The following is a 19,617-nucleotide window of genomic DNA, read 5'->3' on the forward strand; positions in this document are numbered from 1 at the left end:
ATCCTAATGGAGAGAATGATGAAACATCAAGAAGAAACAACAAGGAACCAAGAGATGTTAATGAGAGGAATTGAGGAGCGGATAGCTCAATTGGCAAAGCACTTTGCAGGAATGGGTGAGAAGAAACCAAATACTTCCTTCAAAGCCAGTGAAGATAAATCAACCAATAACGAAGATGCTACAAAGAAGGAAGGATGGAAAGGGATCATAGAAGACAATGAGAAAGGAAGTACCAGCCAAGAAAGACACAACAAAGGATTCCTTCAAATAGAGACAGAGGAGAGAATTAAAGACAAGCAGAAAATCCCCACTGGAAAGTTTTCACTAGGGGATCGAGTGATGATCAATAGTCCAACCATGAAGGTATCCCCACAGTTACATGATCACTATACTGTGATTAAAATCCTTCCACAAGAATCTATAGAAGTCATCAAAGAGGAAACCGGAAGGAAGTTCACAGTGAAGACAGACAAGCTAAGGCACTGTGATTTTCGACCTCCATGATAAACAAAAATGAAGATGTCAAGCTAATGACAATAAAAGAGCGCTTGTTGGGAGGCAACCCAACCTGAGGTAGTTTCTTTTCATAGCTCTTCAATAAAAATGTTGAGTAATTGGTGTGCATTGCAAGGAGCTAAGTTTGGTGTTGCACACCAAAACAATTTGAGGGAGAATAAAAACTTCTAAGTTTGGTGTTCCACCAAAAATATCATACATTATCACCTCTTGCATGATTCTAGCTCCAAGCAAGCAACCACATTATTCAACTATTGAATTTGTTTTCTAGCTTTAATTCCATTAACCTTTAGCAAGGATACATGGTTTCAAATATGGTTAACTTGGTACATCTGAGACAGTGGCAAAACAACTAAGTTTGGTGTTCACACACCAAAACAAATCCTGAAACCACACTCAGTTCATACAAACTAACCATATAACTAAGGGCTTGAGAAGCAAGCAACTTTGAGAACTATGCAGGATGTGAGCCAACATTTGAAGACACTATGCAGTTTAACTCAAAGAGAACACAACAGAAGGAGAAAAATCAAAGGGCTGCAACTTCAAAGGTTGTATCTGAACATAATCTTTGCTGCTGTGTGTTGTTTTGAACATGGGAACCATTGTATATCTTGCTAAAGTGTTCATCTAGTTGCAAGTGAAATAGCTTGTTAAAAATGCTAAGTCTGCATAATGCCTGTATCCATCACTTAGCTTGAATATTGTTTTGTTTCCCATATGCCTAAATAAAAGAGTTTGGTTTGAATTGAAAAGTAAAATATCCAATGTTGCATAAGTATGAATGGAAGTTGGTGGTGGCATATGTGTTAGATTAAATGCATGACTCATGAAATAAGTGTTGCATAATATCATTCTCATTCAATTGTGAGTTGGCTTGCTGTTATAAAAACTCCTATCAAGAATGAAACAACCCTTGGTAACAAAAACAGAAAGAAAAGGGAAAGAAAAAGCCAAAGTGGCAAGAAAAACAAAGAATAAAGGTTGGACACCAATGGCTTGAACCCTAGGACAAATGCCTGTGGTGTTCTTGTACTGAGATCTGCTTGGATGAGTAAATTCTAAGGGGTATTTTGAAACCCGGTCACTTAGATCAACTGATTTGGGATGGCCAATTGAAAATCCACAATAAAGAGCAACTTAGATACAAAGCACTTAGTGATCCAAAGAGATGCTGGGCATCAATGATCCTAGGAAGAATTAGTGAGCTAAGTGTCTGTGGTGGAAAGATGTTGAGCAAAAGAAAAGAAAATAAAGCCAAAGGCTATGCTGCAGCATTTGACACCCAACCTCTAAAAGAATAAAAAGCTTGTTAAAGCATTGTAAGCCAAGAAAAGTTAGCTAGAGAGGAATCAAAAGGTGAGTCTTATAACAGCAAGTTTAGCAAGCCTTTGAAGAAAGATATGTATTATGTAGCAGCAACAATAAGTGAGTATCATTGTCTGCATAAATGCCCCATAGATTGAAGTTCTGCTATCTGCATAATAAGGATATGCATTCTTTTCTTATTCATTTCATTTACTCTTAGTTTTGGTGCTTGCTTGGGGACAAGCAAGGTTTAAGTTTGGTGTTGTGATGACAAGTCATCATATACCCATTTTTCAAGCTAATTTCACTTGTTTTGTTAGCATTTATGCACTTTCTTGCATCCTAAGTAAGTGATTTGGAGTGAAAATGCATAACTTCTTTAAATCAAGCAACCACCATGAATTTAATGTTAATCATTGAGGTTTGAGCTCATTTTAATTGAATTTTAATTGATTTATAAGCCTCTTGAATTTAGTGATACTTTGAGTGGTTGTTTGGTTTATTTTAGGTGAAGAAAAGAAAAGAAAATGAAAAGCGTGGCCTAAGAAGCGTGACGCAAGAAAAGGAAAGCGTGGCCAAAAAGGAGAGAAGCGTGCCGCATTGAGGTGGGGGAAGCAACATTGCCCTCCACAAGGGCAGAATGCCCTCTAGGAGGGCAACATTGGGTGACCAAGAGGAGAAGGCAATTCTGCCCTGCCCACTCCAAAGGCAGAGCACAAAATGTGCCTTGGAACCAAGAGAAAGCAAATTTTGCCCTGCCCTTGTGGAGAGCAGAATCGGGCACCTCAAGGAAGAAAATCAACAAAAAATATCAACTATGCAAGCCACAAGGTTCGAACAAAGAACCATGAGGAAGCCAAGCTCTAAGACCCACTAGCGTGCCAAGAAATCAAAAGAAAAAGTAGCGTGTTTGCAAGCCACCAGGTTCGAACACGGGCCATGAAGATTGGGAACCTTGCCCTGCCCTTGGCGCGGGCAGGGCAGCATTTGAAATGGTGCATGGACTTGGCGCACCAAGAAGCAAAACGCGCGCACCAAATTTCCCTTGGCAGCACCAACCGCGCGCACCAACATCCCCTGGCAGCACCAAACCGTTCCTGCCCTGCCCTTGGTGCGGGCAGGGCAGCGTTTGGCATTCCTGGCGCATCACGCTCATCCCTGGCGCACCAAATTTCTTTCTGGCAGCACCAAGCGCGCGCACTCTCATGTTTGGCGCATCAACTTTTCTGCCCTGCCCTTGGCGCGGGCAGGGCAGCCTCATGCGCACCATTGCCGCGCCAGACTCGACCAACGCGCGCACCAAATTTCTTCCTTGGCGCACCAAACTCGCGCCAGACGCACCATGGCCGCACCAAGCTTCATTTTTCTGCCCTGCCCTCCACAAGGGCAGGGCAGCCTCCTGGGAGTGAATCTAATGGGCCGAAAAATCAAATTAAATTCCCATTTTAATTCATTTCTTCACCAAATCAAAAGCCCATCCAAATCCCAAAATCCAAGAATAGAAAGTGTATAAATAGTAGTTAGTTTGATGTAATTAGGACCTTTGGCCAATTTCACTTGGACCTTTACTTTTGAATTTTCACTTTGAGTTTTCCTTTGGAGATCTCTGAGAATTGGGGAGGGAATTGATCTCTCTTCTCCCTCATTCTTGCCTTAGCAGCTTTACTCTTCTGTTTCTGAGTATTGGGTGTGTGAAATTGGGGAAATTCTGTCCCAATTCCCATTCAAGCTCTTTGCACTTGTTTTCTGCATAATTCAATTCAAATTCTGTTCATATTACTTCTTCTTTAATTTTCTGTCAATCGCTTTGTTTACTTGGATCTAGGAAGGCAAATAGAGATCTAGGCTCTGCTACCTAGTCTCTTGAGACCTGAGACCCAAATTTTACTTGGTTCCTCTTGGAACCTCTGCTGCATTTAATTTCTTTGCTGTTTAAATTCCCATTGCTCCTAATTCAAATTCTGCTACCTTAATTGTTGCACTTTACTTCCTCTTTGTTTAGATCTTGCAATCCCATTCCTCAGTTCCCTTTTATATTCAAGCCATTTACCTTTCTTGCCATTTAAGTTACTGCAATTTAAGTTTCTTGCACTTTAAGTTTCAGTCATTTACTTTCTTGCTCTTTAAGATTCTGCACATTTACAATTCTGTTCTTCAATTTACTGCCCTTTCTCCTTTCCCCTTTACAATTACTGTCATTTACTTTCTGTTAAACACAAATCACTCAACCAAAACTTGATTCGCTTGACTAAATCACCCACTAAACTAAAATTGCTCAATCCTTCAATCCCTGTGGGATCGACCTCACTCATGTGAGTTATTATTACTTGATGCGACCCGGTACACTTGCCGGTGAGTTTTGTGTTGGATCGTTTTCCACACATCAAACGCCACTGAGGAAGACCTCAATGGGCGTGCACTGGCCTCCACTGAGTTCCCCAATGAGGAACCATGGGAATCTGAGGCTCAAAATGAGACCATAGAGATTCCATTAGACTTACTTCTGCCATTCATGAGCTCTGATGAGTATTCTTCCTCTGAAGAGGATGAGTATGTCAGTGAAGAGCAAGTTGCTAAATACCTTGGAGCAATCATGAAGCTAAATGACAAGTTATTTGGTAATGAGACTTGGGAGAATGAACCTCCTTTGCTCACCAAAGAACTGGATGACTTGTCTAGGCAGAAATTACCTCAAAAGAGACAAGATCCTGGGAAGTTTTCAATACCTTGTACCATATGCACCATGACCTTCAAGAAGGCTCTGTGTGACCTAGGGTCAAGTGTAAACCTCATGCCTCTCTCTGTAATGGAGAAGCTAGGGATCTCTGAGGTACAAGCTGCAAGAATCTCACTAGAGATGGCAGACAATTCAAAGAAACAAGCCTATGGACTTGTAGAGAATGTTCTGGTAAAAGTTGAAGACCATTACATCCCTACTGATTTCATAGTCCTAGAGACTGGGAAGCGCATGGATGAATCCATCATCCTTGGCAGACCCTTCCTAGCCACAGCAAAGGCTATGATTGATGTTGATAGAGGTGAACTGATCATTCAAATGAATGAGGAATCCTTTGTGTTTAAGGCTCAAGGATATCCCTCTGTCACCATGGAGAGGAAGCACGAAGAGCTTCTCTCAAAACAGAGTCAAACAGAGCCCCCAGAGTCAAACTCTAAGTTTGGTGTTGGAAGGCCACAACCAAACTCTAAGTTTGGTGTTGAACCCCCACATTCAAACTCTAAGTTTGGTGTTGGGAGGTTCCAACATTGCTCTGAGTATCTGTGAGGCTCCATGAGAGCCCTCTGTCAAGCTACTGACATTAAAGAAGCGCTTGTTGGGAGGCAACCCAATGTTATATTTTACCTATTTTCCTTTGTTATTTTATGTTTTCTGTAGGTTGATGATCATGAGAAGTCACAAAATCAATTGAAAAAGAAAAAACAGAATGAAAAACAGGAAGAAAAACAACACACCCTGGAGGAAGAACCTACTGGCGTTTAAACGCCAGTAAGGCTAGCAGATGGGCGTTTAACGCCCAGTCTGGCACCATTCTGGGCGTTTAACGCCAGAAAGGGGCACCAGACTGGCGTTAAACGCCAGATATGGGCAAGCACTTGGCGTTAAATGCAAGAAATGGGCACCAGCCCGGCGTTTAACGCCAGAATTGGCTCAAAATGCATTTTTGCATGCCATTTGGTGCAGGGATGACTTTTTCTTGACACCTCAGGATCTGTGGACCCCACAGGATCCCCACCTACCCCACCACCCTCTCTCTTCTTCTTCTTCACCCATTCACGAATCACCTCAACACCTCTTTTCCAAAAACCCTTCACCTATCAAATCCCATCTTTCTCTTCACCACTCACATTCATCCTTCATAAAACCCCACCTACCTCACCATTCAAATTCAAACCACTTTCCCTCCCAAACCCACCCATAATGGCCGAACCCTACCCCTCCCTTCACCCCTATATAAACCCATCTTCACTCCTTCATTTTCACACACCCTAAACACTACTTCTTCCCCCTTTTGGCCGAACCACACAACCTCCTCCATCTCCTCCATTTTCTTCTTCTTCTCCTCTATTCTTTCTTCTTTTGCTCGAGGACAAGCAAACCTTTTAAGTTTGGTGTGGTAAAAGCATTGCTTTTTGTTTTTCCATAACCATTTATGGCATCCAAGGCCGGAGAAACCTCTAGAAAGAGGAAAGGGAAGGCAAAAGCTTCCACCTCCGAGTCATGGGAGATGGAGAGATTCATCTCAAGGGTGCATCAAGACCACTTCTATGAAGTTGTGGCCTTGAAGAAGGTGATCCCCGAGGTCCCTTTCAAACTCAAAAAGAGTGAATATCCGGAGATCCGACATGAGATTCGAAGAAGAGGTTGGGAAGTTCTCACCAACCCCATTCAACAAGTCGGAATCTTAATGGTTCAAGAGTTCTATGCCAATGCATGGATCACCAAGAGCCATGATCAAAGTGTGAACCCGAACCCAAAGAATTGGCTTACAATGGTTCGGGGGAAATACTTAGATTTTAGTCCGGAAAATGTGAGGTTAGCATTCAACTTGCCCATGAGGCAAGGAGATGAACATCCTTACACAAGAAGGGTCAACTTTGATCAAAGGTTGGACCAAGTCCTCACTGACATTTGTGAAGAGGGCGCCCAATGGAAGAGAGATTCAAGAGGGAAGCCGGTTCAATTAAGAAGGCATGACCTCAAGCACGTGGCTAGAGGATGGTTGGAGTTTATCCAACGCTCAATCATTCCCACTAGCAACCGGTCTGAAGTTACTCTAGACCGGGCCATCATGATCCATAGCATCATGATTGGAGAAGAAGTAGAAGTTCTTGAGGTTATAGCCCAAGAACTCTATAAGGTGGCGGACAAGTCCTCTACCTTAGCAAGGTTAGCCTTTCCTCATCTCATTTGTCACCTCTGTTATTCAGTAGGAGTTGACATAGAAGGAGACATCGTCATTGATGAGGACAAGCCCATCACTAAGAAAAGGATGGAGCAAACAAGAGACCCCTCTCATCATGAGATCCCTGAGATGCCTCAAGGGATGCACTTTCCTCCACAAGACTATTGGGAACAAATTAACACCTCCCTAGGAGAATTGAGTTCCAACATGGGACAACTAAGGGTGGAGCACCAAGAACATTCCATCCTCCTCCATGAAATTAGAGAAGATCAAAGAATCATGAGAGAGGAGCAACAAAGACAAGGAAGAGACATTGAGGAGCTCAAGCACTCCATAAGATCTTCAAGAGGAAGAACAAGCCGCCATCACTGAGGTGGACCCGTTTTTTAATCTCCTTGTTCTTTATTTTCTTGTTTTTCGAATTTTCATGCTTATGTTTATCCATGTTTGTGTCTTATGATCATTAGTGTCTTAGTGTCTATGCCTTAAAGTTATGAATGTCCTATGAATCCATCACCTTTCTTAAATAAACAATGTTCTTAATTGAAAAAGAGAAGAATTGCATGAATTTTGAATTTTATAACAGATTAATTATTTTGATGTGGTGGCAACACTTTTGTTTTCTGAATGTATGCTTAAACAGTGCATATGTCTTTTGAATTTGTGGTTCATGAATGTTGGCTCTTGAAAGAATGATGAAAAAGGAGACATGTTACTGAGGATCTGAAAAATCATAAAAATGATTCTTGAAGCAAGAAAAAGCAGTGAATACAAAAAAAAAAAGGAAAAAAGAAGGAGAAAAACGAAAAAAAAAGAAAGAGAAAAAGAAAGAAATAAAGTTGTGATCCAAGGCAAAAAGAGTGTGCTTAAGAACCCTGGACACCTCTAATTGGGGACTCTAGCAAAGCTGAGTCACAATCTAAAAAGGTTCACCCAATTATGTGTCTGTGGCATGTATGTATCCGGTGGTAATACTGGAAGACAGAGTGCTTTGGGCCACGGCCAAGACTCATAAAGTAGCTGTGTTCAAGAATCATCATGCTTAACTAGGAGAATCAATAACACTATCCGGATTCTGAGTTCCTAAGGAAGCCAATCATTCTGAATTTCAAAGGATAAAGTGAGATGCCAAAACTATTCAGAGGCAAAAAGCTAAAAGCCCCGCTCATCTAATTAATACTGATCTTCATAGATGTTTTTGGAATTCATTGCATATTCTCTTCTTTTTATCTTATTTGATTTTCAGTTGCTTGGGGACAAGCAACAATTTAAGTTTGGTGTTGTGATGAGCGGATAATTTGTACGCTTTTTGGCATTGTTTTTAGTATGTTTCTAGTAGGATTTAGTTAGTTTTTAGTATATTTTTATTAGTTTTTAGTTAAAATTCACTTTTCTGGACTTTACTATGAGTTTGTGTGTTTTTCTGTGATTTCAGGTATTTTCTGGCTGAAATTGAGGGACCTGAGCAAAAATCTGATTCAGAGACTGAAAAGGACTACAGATGCTGTTGGATTCTGACCTCTCTGCACTTGAAGTGGATTTTCTGGAGCTACAGAAGCCCAATTGGCGCGCTCTCAACGGCGTTGGAAAGTAGACATCCTGGGCTTTCCAGCAATATATGATAGTCCATACTTTGCCCAAGATTTGATGGCCCAAACCGGCGTTCAAAGTCACCTTCAGAATTCCCAGCGTTAAACGCCGGAACTGGCACCAAAGTGGGAGTTAAACGCCCAAACTGGCACAAAAGCTGGCGTTTAACTCCAAGAAGAGTCTCTACACGAAAATGCTTCAATGCTCAGCCCAAGCACACACCAAGTGGGCCCGGAAGTGGATTTTTATGTCTTTTACTCATCTTTGTAATTCTTAAGCTACTAGTTCCCTATAAATAGGACCCTTTACTATTGTATTTTTCATCTTTGGACATCTAGTTCTTAGATCAGATCTTGGTTTTTCTGGTTCCCTCTCTGGAACCGAAGCCAATGATCACTTTTGTTCTTATGTATCTTCAACGGTGGAGTTTCTACACACCATAGATTAAGGTGTGGAGCTCTGCTGTACCTCGAGTATTAATGCAATTACTATTGTTCTTCTATTCAATTCCGCTTGTTCTTGTTCCAAGATATCACTTGTTCTTCAACTTGATGAATGTGATGATCCGTGACACTCATCATCATTCTCACCTATGAACGTGTGACTGACAACCACCTCCGTTCTACCTTAGATTGTGTGAATATCTCTTGGATTCCTGATACACGATGCATGGTTGATCGCCTGACAACCGAGCGCTCGCCTGACAAACGAGCCAGCCATTCCGTGAGATCAGAGTTTTCGTGGTATAGGCCAGAACTGATGGCGGCATTCAAGAGAATCCGGAAGGTCTAACCTTGTCTGTGGTATTCTGAGTAGGATTCAATGATTGAATGACTGTGACGTGCTTCAAACTCGCGATTGTGGGGCGTTAGTGACAGACGCAAAAGAATCACTGGATTCTATTCCGACATGATCGAGAACCGACAGCTGGATAGCCGTGCCGTGACAGGGTGCGTTGAACATTTCCACTGAGAGGATGGGAGGTAGCCACTGACAACGGTGAAACCCTTGCATAAGCTTGCCATGGAAAGGAGTAAGAAGGATTGGATGAAGACAGTAGGAAAGCAGAGAGACAGAAGGGACAAAGCATCTTCATACGCTTATCTGAAGTTCTCACCAATGGAATACATAAGTATCCCTATCTTTATCTTTATGTTTTATTCATATATCATCCATAACCATTTGAGTCTGCCTGACTAAGATTTACAAGGTGACCATAGCTTGCTTCATACCAACAATCTCCGTGGGATCGACCCTTACTCGCGTAAGGTTTATTACTTGGACGACCCAGTGCACTTGCTGGTTAGTTGTGCGAAGTTGTGTTTATGCCATGGTATTGAGCACCAAGTCTTTGGGGCCATTACTAGGGATTATTTGAGTTGTGAAAAGTAGTGATCACAATTTCTTGCACCATCAATGCATGTATGATAAAATTAAAATAAATAGTTGATACATGAGTATGGAATGTGAAGAGAGAATTCTGGGTAGCTAGGTACAAACTCCATAGTTATATAAAATATATAGGTTATGTTAGAGTTTGAGTTAATTAAAGATTCAATTTATAAGCTCACTTAACCATATATGTATCCTTACCCTTACCTTGGCCCCATTACAACCCTGAAAAGACCTCATGATGTTGCATTGGTATATTAAATGTTGTTGATTGGTTAGGAGAAGAACAAAATTTAGGGAGCATGATTAGAGAAGGATAGAGTGATTACCCTATACACTGGAGAGATTAGAATAAACATACATCATCAGTGAGGGTTCAATGCTTAAAATTTTATGTTCCCTGCTTTCATGAGCTACCTTCTTGCATTTTTATCTGTTCTTACTGAATGAGAATTGAATTAGTGAAACTTGATTTGTAATTGTTTGAAGAGCTTTTTTATTCTTGATCAAATGGACAAGAATCATATAGTTGCATTCACATATATAGGTTGCATTGCATTGCATGAGTTTTTACATGTTCCTACTCATTTATTCTATCTCCTTCAACTAAGTATGAAGACATGCTAATGTTTAAGTGTGGGGAGGTTGATAAACCACTATTTTATGGTTTACAATGTGTTTAATTGTGTGGTTTTATCATGGTCTTTACCCACTTATTCATATAATTAGCATGCATTTATATTTCCTTCCTAAAATTATTACATGATTGAAAACTTACTTCCTGGAGACCTTTAATTAGGTATTTTAATCCCCCTTTATTCCATTCGATGCCGTGATCTGTGTGTTAAGTGTTTCAGGCTTTATAGGGCATGAATGAGTGAGAGATTGGGAAGGAAGCTTGCAAAAATGGAAGGAATACAAGAAACTGAGGAGATGACCAGCGAGAAGTGACGCGTACGTGTCAACAACGCGACCGCGCGGAAGAGAGGAATTCGCAGTGACGCGGATGCGCGGATTGGAAAAGTAGAAGCGACGCGGAGGCATGGACGACGCGCCCGCATGGAAAAGAAAAATGCCGAATGACGCGTCCGCGTGACGTGCCCGATCTGCAGAATTTCAGATGTCGCTAGCAGAGTTTCTGGGCCGGATTTCAACCCAGTTTTTGGCCCGGAATTACAGACTAGAGTCAAAGAACATGCAGAAACGAGAGACACAATTCATTCTGCATAATTTTTAGTTTTAGATCTGGATTTACTCCTCCCCTAGATTTTTTACTCACTTGAGCATTCATAATTAGCATTGGAAGATTTTGGCTTTAGCTTTTGAGAAGAGTCTACCTCCGGTACTAGTCATCTTATTTTGTTATTTACTTTTTATATTTATTCTTCCATATTTTTAATCCCTCTAGAGTTGACTTTGGCTTATTTTTACAAGTTATTAATATAGACTATTTTTATTTTCAATTAATCCTTTTATTATTGTTTATCATGTCTTCTTTTATTTTCACCATTAATTCTGTGAATTTTATAATTATGATGAGTGAGTAGTTTCATGACTTGATTGGGGATGATTGAAAGGAACCCTTGAGTTGAACTACTCAAGAGAGAGATTATAATTGGGTTTATTGTCGAATCACCCTCTAATCATTAACTCTAGTCCTTCCCAAGGGAGAGGATTAGGACTTATGACTAGAAACAGATTTCCAACTTGCTTGACTTTCCTTTACCTAGTAAGGGTTAACTAAGCAGAGTAACTTCCAATTATTAATTAATCTTGAGAGTATTTCAACAAGAATAGGGCTTCCAACTAATCTACCCCCAGTCAAGGCTTTTATTTATAATTAATTAAATTCTCTAATTTAAATTTCTGTTTATCAATTCAACCATTTTTGAAAACACCCGATTGATGAAATAGCACATCTCTCTGTAACTCGTTGGGAGACGACCTGGGATTCATACTCCCAGTATTTTAATTTTCAATATTATGACAAACCCTTTTAAATTGATAAGCGGATTTTCGGTTGGTTAAGGACTATACTTGCAACGTATCCCTATTAATAAATTCTTAACTCGCCAATTTCCGGCACGTCATACTGCCAATTGATTCTAGCTTATATCATGAAGACTCTGATCTCGTGGAATGGAAGGCTCTATTTTCAGGAGAGACAACCATGCATCGTGGACTTGGAATCCAAGAGATACACACTCTAGCTTTCGCAGGTAGAACAGAAGTGTTTGTCAGGCACGTGTTCATAAGTGAGAATGGTGATGAGTGTCATGGATTATCACATTCATCAGGTTGAAGTGCGAGTGAACATCTTAGAATAAGAAGAAGCTTGAATTGAATAGAATAACAATAGTACTTTGCATTAATACTCGAGGAATAGTAGAGCTCCACACCTTAATCTATGGTGTGTAGAAACTCCACCGTTGAAAATACATAAGTGATGATGGTCCAGGCATGGCCGTGAGGCCAGCCCCCAATGTCTAAGGACTAAAAATGATTCAAAGATAGTCCAAAAGGTCGTCCAAAGATCCCCCAGTACAATAGTAAAAAGTTCTATTTATACTAAACTGGTTACTTGGGTTACAGAAATAAGTAAATAATGCAGAAATCCACTTCCGGGCCCACTTGGTGTGTGCTTGGGCTGAGCATTGAAGCTTTCATGTGTAGAGACTTTTTTTGGAGTTAAACGCCAGTTTGCAGCCTGTTTTGGGCGTTTAACTGTAGCTTGTAACCTGTTCCTGGCGTTTAACGCCAGAATAGGGCAAAAAGTTGGCATTTGAACGCCAGTTTGCGTCGTCAAAACACGAGCAAAGTATGGACTATTATATATTTCTGGAAAGCCCTGGATGTCTATTTTCCAACGCAATTGAGAGCACGCCATTTGTGTTTCTGTAGCTCCAAAAAAGCCATTTCGAGTGCAGTGAGGTCAGAATCCAACAGCATCAGCAGTCCTTTTTCAGCGTCTGAATCAGATTTTTGCTCAGGTCCCTTATTTTCAGCCAGAAATTACCTGAAACCACAGAAAAACACACAAACTCATAGTAAAGTCTAGAAATGTAAATTTTGCTTAAAAACTAATAAAAATATACTAAAAAGTAGTTAGATCCTACTAAAAACTATCTAAAAAAATGCCAAAAAGCGTATAAATTATCCGCTCATCACCCAGCTCATCACCCTCGTTCAAAACAACTGTGCATTCAGAGGAATCGCCCAAGAAGACCCCAATCAACATCTAACCACCTTCCTAAGGATATGTGATACTGTGAAGTCTAATGATGTTCATCCTGACACTTATAGACTACTTTTGTTCCCCTTTTCACTCAGTGATAAAGCATCTAAATGGCTGGAATCTTTCCCGAAGGAGATTTTAACAACGTGGGAAGATGTGGTGAACAAATTCTTGGAGATATTCTACCCTCCTGAAAGAATCAACAGGTTGAGAGCTGAGGTACAAACCTTCAGGCAACAAGATGGTGAAACCCTCTGTGAGGCATGGGAGAGGTTTAAGGACTTAACAATAAGGTGCCCACCACACATGTTCAATGAATGGGTGAAACTACACATTTTCTATGAGGGTCTTTCTTATGAATCAAAGAAGGCAGTAGATTACTCATCTGGGGGATCTCTAAACAAGAAAAAGACCATTGAAGAAGCCATAGATGTCATCGAGACTGTAGCTGAGAATGACTACTTCTATGCTTCTGAAAGGAGCAGCACTTGAGGACTGATGGAGCTAAACCATATGGATGCACTCGTGGCTCAAAACAAGATGATCACCAAGTAGTTAGCTGACTTTACCAAGAAGATGGAAGGGAACCAAGTTGCAGCAGTCACCACTTTATCATCAGCTCAAGAAGGAGTAAATACAGAGGAAGAGAGTGATTGGGAACAAGGCAACTATATTGGGAACTCACCTAGGCTGGCCCATGATCCATAGTTTAAAACTTATAATCCTGGTTGGAAGAACCACCCAAATTTTGGGTGGGGAAATCAACAAGATCAAGGCCAAGATCAGAGACATCACAACCCCAACAACAATGCAACTCACCAACATTCCACACAGAGATCATATCAACACCTACCCAACAGTACCTCTCAACATCTATATCAAAACCAAAATGGCCCTTCTCACCCTCCTAGCTCAATTCATCATCACCATCCAAAGATAGACTCTCCAGAATTGAGACTCTACTTGAAGGTATATGCAAGGAAGTCCAAGACAACAGAGTGTTCAAGGATGAAGTGCGAGCTAATATAAAAAACCTGGGAGACACCATCAAGAGGCTGGAGTCTCAAGTGGGATATCTCTCTCAGCAGATTCCCAAGCCTACTGATAGCTTCCCAAGTAACACCGAGAAAAACCCGAGAGGTGAAGCAAAGAAGGTAAGATGGGAAGAATGCAAGATGGTCACTATAAGTGATAAGGGGAGTGTGGAATATCTTGAGAGTTTTCTTGCTTCACTTAACCATTAGAAAACTCTCAAGATATTCCAGTAGAGAAGCAAGAAGAGAGTGACCAAGAAACCAATCCCACACAAAGGAAGGAGCTAAGGGAGAAGGAGATTCTGAACCCATATGCACCTTTTCCCCAAAGACTCAAGGGAGGTGTAGAAAGGAGAGTGCACTCAAAGTTTCTCGACATGTTTGCATCTCTCCATGTAAATATACCATTCATTAAGGCTCTCCAACAAATGCCTTCATACATTAAGTGTATGAAAGAGCTGTTGACCAAGAAAAATTCACTAAAGGGAGGGAAAACAATAGTGATGAATAAGGAGTGCAGTGCTCTCATTCAAACAGAGTTGCCTACAAAAAGGAAGGACCCAAGGAGTTTTCACATCTCTTGTGCTATAGGAGAAACAAGGATTGATAAGGGACTCTATAATCTGGGAGCAAGCATCAGCTTAATGCCTTTATCCCTCATGAAGAAGCTTCAAATCAATGAGCTAACACCCACGGATATAATCATCAAGTTAGCTGACAAAACTAAAAAACAAGCAATATGAGTGGTTGAAAACGTGTTGGTGAAGTTTGGGAACTACTTCCTTCCCACAGACTTTGTTATCTTGGAAATAGAAGAAAATAACCTCCATCCAATCGTATTGGGAAGACCATTCCTAGCCATAGCCAGAGCACTTATAGATGTGGAGCGAAGAGAGCTCATACTGAGGATACATGATGAACAACTTACCTTCAACGTCTTCAAACCCTCACAAGAAGCAGATTAAGAAAATAAGGAATTAAGGGAGGATCACAATAAGGCATTGGTGGAAGAAACAAGCACAGAAGCACAAACAATACACCTGAGAATCCCTTTGGTTGACAAACAATACAGTCAGAAGGCACAACAGCTAAGGGAAACCCAAGAGGAGCTAAACCCACCGGAGTCATATGAGACCAGCAACAAAATTTCCCTGGAAAAAGAGTTTACAAGGAGCAGGGTAGCATTAAAAGAAAGAAGGAAGAAGGCACCAAGGGATGGAGGAACAAGAAGATCCCTACAGAGGATTTCTCTCCAGGGAATGAAGTAATCTCTGCTCATTTCCCATCTATCCCACCTCATCTCCCTACCATTCCATCTCAGCTACCTCAAGTGTATACCATCAGCAGAATTCTCCCCTTGGAACATGTGGAGATTCTTAATAAAGCCAACGGAGATAGATTCACTGCGAGAGGAGAAGATTTGAGGCATTACCAACCACCCTGACAAAGGCCAAACGTCAAGATAATGACGCTAAAGAAGCACTTCATGGGAGGCATCCCATGTTTTATATCCTTTCCTTTAGACCTTTAATAGTAGCTAATAAATTAAGGTTCATGAATTCCAAATCAACCTTGATAAAAACTCAGATGAACCCTTGTATGCAACATATAGTGAACAAGTTTGGTGTTCAAGGTACACTAAGAGGGCATGAACACAATTCATATCATGTCAATCTTAGAGCCTTAATCAACTCTTTCTACACTACATGCTCACAAACTAAGTTTAGTGTCACCAATGTTGCATACATGAACACTCAATCAGTGGGTTGGGTTGCATTCATGAATAGCATTTAGTTATTTAAAAACAAAAAAAACTTTTAAAAAGTAGTTATTCCACTCTCTAACTTTCGCCGCCACCATTCAAACTCATTTTTTTTATCTTGTAGGAGAAATGAAGGGAATATTGGATGAAATTGATGGAACAAACGAAGAAGGGGGTTTGGCCACTTCACAAAGGGGGACTATACACACGTCTTCAAAGGGAGTACCTTGGGAAGTGTTGCCATGCAACATTGGAAAAAGGATATCCTTGGAGACCGAACCAAGAACCTCATAAAAGTGGTAATCCTTGTGCTCATTTCATGCTAAACCCCAACCGTCCATCCTTAACCCATAAAGATTGATCCACACCTTCCACTTAGTCATTACCCTTCAATAAAAGTGGCCCTCTCATTCCGTACCTCCCTACATTCCAGAACCCTCCCCTCACATTTCTTTCTTTCAGAACACACACTCAAAACTTCTTCCTCCATCAAAAGCTTTTTCACACACTCTCACAGCTACATCTTTTAAGTTGCAATCATCCATACTTCTACAAATTTGAAATCAAAGGTCACTCATGGCATCATCGAGCTCTAAAAGAAGAAAAGGGAAGGAGCCTATGGAGCAATGCCCTTTTGATGAGAAGAAATTTAGAACCTTTCACCATGCATTACAATTTGGGTGGATGGTTGATAAAGAGATCATATATGAGCTAGGCTTTCAAGTTAAGAAAACTGAGTGCCCCGAAATCACAGAGAAGGTGGAAAAGAGAAGATGGGAGCTCCTCACTGATCCGGTCACAAAAGTAAACGCAACTCTTATAAGAGATTTTTATGCAAACACAGTCAGGTATGATAGGCCAGATGAATCCTATATAAGCTTCGTAAGAAGGTTAATGGTGGATTTTAGTCCCATGAACATCATGAGGGTGTTAAAGCTACGAACCATACCATTCGCAAAAGAGAGCTATCAATCCAGAATAGTTAGCAGTCCCAATTATGACCAGATTGTGAAAGATATCTGCATACCAGGAACGGATTGGGTAAGAGATTCCCATAAGAAGCCCAAATTCATTAAGAGAGGGAATCTCACCCCTGAAGCAGAGGGGTGGTTTGAATATGTAAGGAGATCCATCCTTCCCGCTGAAAACAACTCAGAGGTAAACCTTAAGAGAGTAACAATGGTACAATGTATACTCAAAGGGGGAGAGATCAAGGTTCACGAACTCATAGCTCATGGCATTCGGAAGTTAGCTGAGAAAAGTGATTTTGGAGGAAGGTTAGGCTACTCCAGCACCATTTTCCGTCTGTGCGGAAGGGCTGGGGTAGTGTTCGAAGATGGAGACCCCAAGTAGATAAAGTTGGCATCCCACTTACTGTTCGACGGATGCATTCTGTTGCACCTCCCCTACCTCAACGAAGACTAAGAAAGAGGGCAGCCCATCAAGTTGTAGAAGGACAAAACCCAGAGGAGCAAGCCCCAGCCACTTTGGACATGTACCAATTACAAGAAGCCATTGATGGATTGTCTAGGAAATACATGGAGAATCAAGGGGCACAGAAGGAGCTTCAACTGCAAATGATGGATCGCCAAGAAGAATCATTCTCTAGATGGATAAATCAACAAGGGGAGTGGCAAAAGCAATTGATGGAGCAGCAACTGGAACAAGGGAGACAGTGGGGTGAATCCTTCTGATGTGTAAAAAATGATCCAACAAAAAACTCACCGGCAAGTGTACCGGGTCGCATCAAGTAATAATAACTCACATGAGTGAGGTCGATCCCACAGGGATTGAAGGATTGAACATTTTTAGTTTAGTGGTTGATTTAGTCAAGCAAACAAAGATTGATTGGAGTGATTTGTAGTAGACAGAAGATAAATTGCTTGAAATGTATAGGGAGAGGGAAGAATTTCAGTAAATTAAAGAGAACAGAAAGTAAAAATGCTGAATCTTAAAGAACAAGTAAATTAAATTGCAGAAACTTAGATTGCAAGAAAAGTAAATGACTGAAGCTTAAAATGCAAGAAATGTAAATTGCTTGAATTATAAAAGGAATTGGGAATTGGGATTGCAGAATTTAGACAAGAACAAGTAAATTTCATTAAACAGAAGAGTAGAAGAGGAATTGAATTGAAGTAGATCTCAAATAGTAAAGGTAGAATACTTTGAAACGTAAAAAACAAAAAATGACTTGTGCTTAATTGTAGCAAAATAAAAGATGGTTAAAGATCTCAGGAGTGGAAGAGACTAGAAAACAAGTCTAGATCTCAAATTCTTCCTTGATCCAACAAGAACAATTGCAAAAGAAATAAAGAAAAGTAAATTGCAGAAGAATAGAAGATGAAGCAGTAAACAAAAATTTAAATTCAATTATGCAGAAAGAGTAAACAAGAGATCTCAAGGTGAGATTGAAACAGAAGTTCTTCAATTCTCCACCCAAGATCCAAAGCAAGAAGTAAAGAGTGCTCAAGCAAGAACAAGGAAGAAGAGAGATCAATTATCCTTCCCAATTCTCTAAGATCTAAATTCAAAAGTAAAGGCTCAAAATGAAAATCAAAGTTTTTGAAAGAGCTAGAGGTGTGTAAAAAAAAAAGGTCCTAACAAAATCAAACTAGCCTCTATTTATACACTTTCTATTCTTGAATTTTAGAATTTGGATGGGCTTTTAATTTGGTGAAGAAATGAATTAAATTGGATTTTTAATTGAATTTCAGCCCAAGTTGCTCCCAGGAGGATGCTCTGCTCTAGTGGAGAGCAGAGCATTGAAGCTTATGTTGGAGATCCTTGTTGCGTTGCCAAGGCTTGAGTCACCCAGGGTAGTGCTCCGCTCTTGTGGGGAGTGGAGCATTGGAGCCTTATGTGTGTGTCTTGCGCGCTCCAAGTCCGTGTCAATGTACGCGCCAAGCTTTCTGGACCGTGTCATGATGCGCGCACCAAGCTCCCTGGCCGTGTCATTGTTGTTTGTGTGTGCCAAAGAGTAGCTCTCTGCTCTCCTTGTGAGCGGAGCAGTAGTGCTTCCAAGGGGAGGTCCCTGGTTTGATCCTGGCTGAAGGCGTGCGCTGACCCTTTTTCTTTGTGAAGGAAGTGGCGCCTTGCTCCTTGCTTCCTTAAGGTGTTGAGTTCGAATCTTGGGAGTGGCATTTTGGCCAAGTGTGGCTCATTTTCCTTTGTGTGTAGCGCTCCCCACTCCCCCTTGCTCATGAGTTCGAAACTTGTGGCAAGAATTGGCAAACACGATAATGCTCTCAAGGAGGGCAGAGCAATGTTTTTGCTCTTCCTTGTTTCTTGGCTTAAATTTGTGCTCCGCTCTCAAGGGGGGCAGAGCATTGAAGCTTTGTATGCTTGGTTCATTGTTGTGCTCCCTTGGAGAGTATTGTGCTCTTGGAGAGAGCAGTATGGCTTTCCTTCATTGTTGCGCCACACTCTCTTCTTCTTTTGCCACACTATTTTCTTCCTTGGGCCACACTTCTTAAGCCACGCTTTCTTGTTTTCTTCTTTTCTTCATATACAAATAATCAAAACAACCAATCAAAGTATCACCAAATTCACAAGGTTTATAAATCATTAAAAATCAATTAAATTTAGCTTAAACCTCATGATTTAGCATCAATTAAATGGTGGTTGTTTGATTCAAAGAAACCATGAATTTCCATTTCAAATTACTTACTTAGAATGCAAGAAAGTGCATAAAAACTAGTGAAACAAGTGAAATTAGCTTGAAAAATAGGCATATGATGACTTATCATCACAACACCAAACTTAAATCTTGCTTGTCCCCAAGCAAGCACTAAACATAAGAGAAGATAGAATGAAATAGAGAAGTATATATATCCTTATTAGGCAGATAGTTGAATTTGG

General features: G+C 40.7%; 1 non-coding gene across 1 annotated transcript; it reads right to left on the bottom strand.

Moving 5' to 3' along the window:
* Nucleotides 1–13,167: 13,167 nt before the first annotated feature.
* On the bottom strand, nt 13,168–13,271 carry LOC130971423 (small nucleolar RNA R71). The gene has a single exon (XR_009082644.1). It is a non-coding gene; the product is annotated as a small nucleolar RNA R71 (small nucleolar RNA).
* Between the last annotated feature and the right edge of the window lie 6,346 nt (nt 13,272–19,617).

The sequence above is a fragment of the Arachis stenosperma genome, chromosome 3, assembly GCF_014773155.1.
Source record: "Arachis stenosperma cultivar V10309 chromosome 3, arast.V10309.gnm1.PFL2, whole genome shotgun sequence".
NCBI lineage: Eukaryota > Viridiplantae > Streptophyta > Magnoliopsida > Fabales > Fabaceae > Arachis > Arachis stenosperma.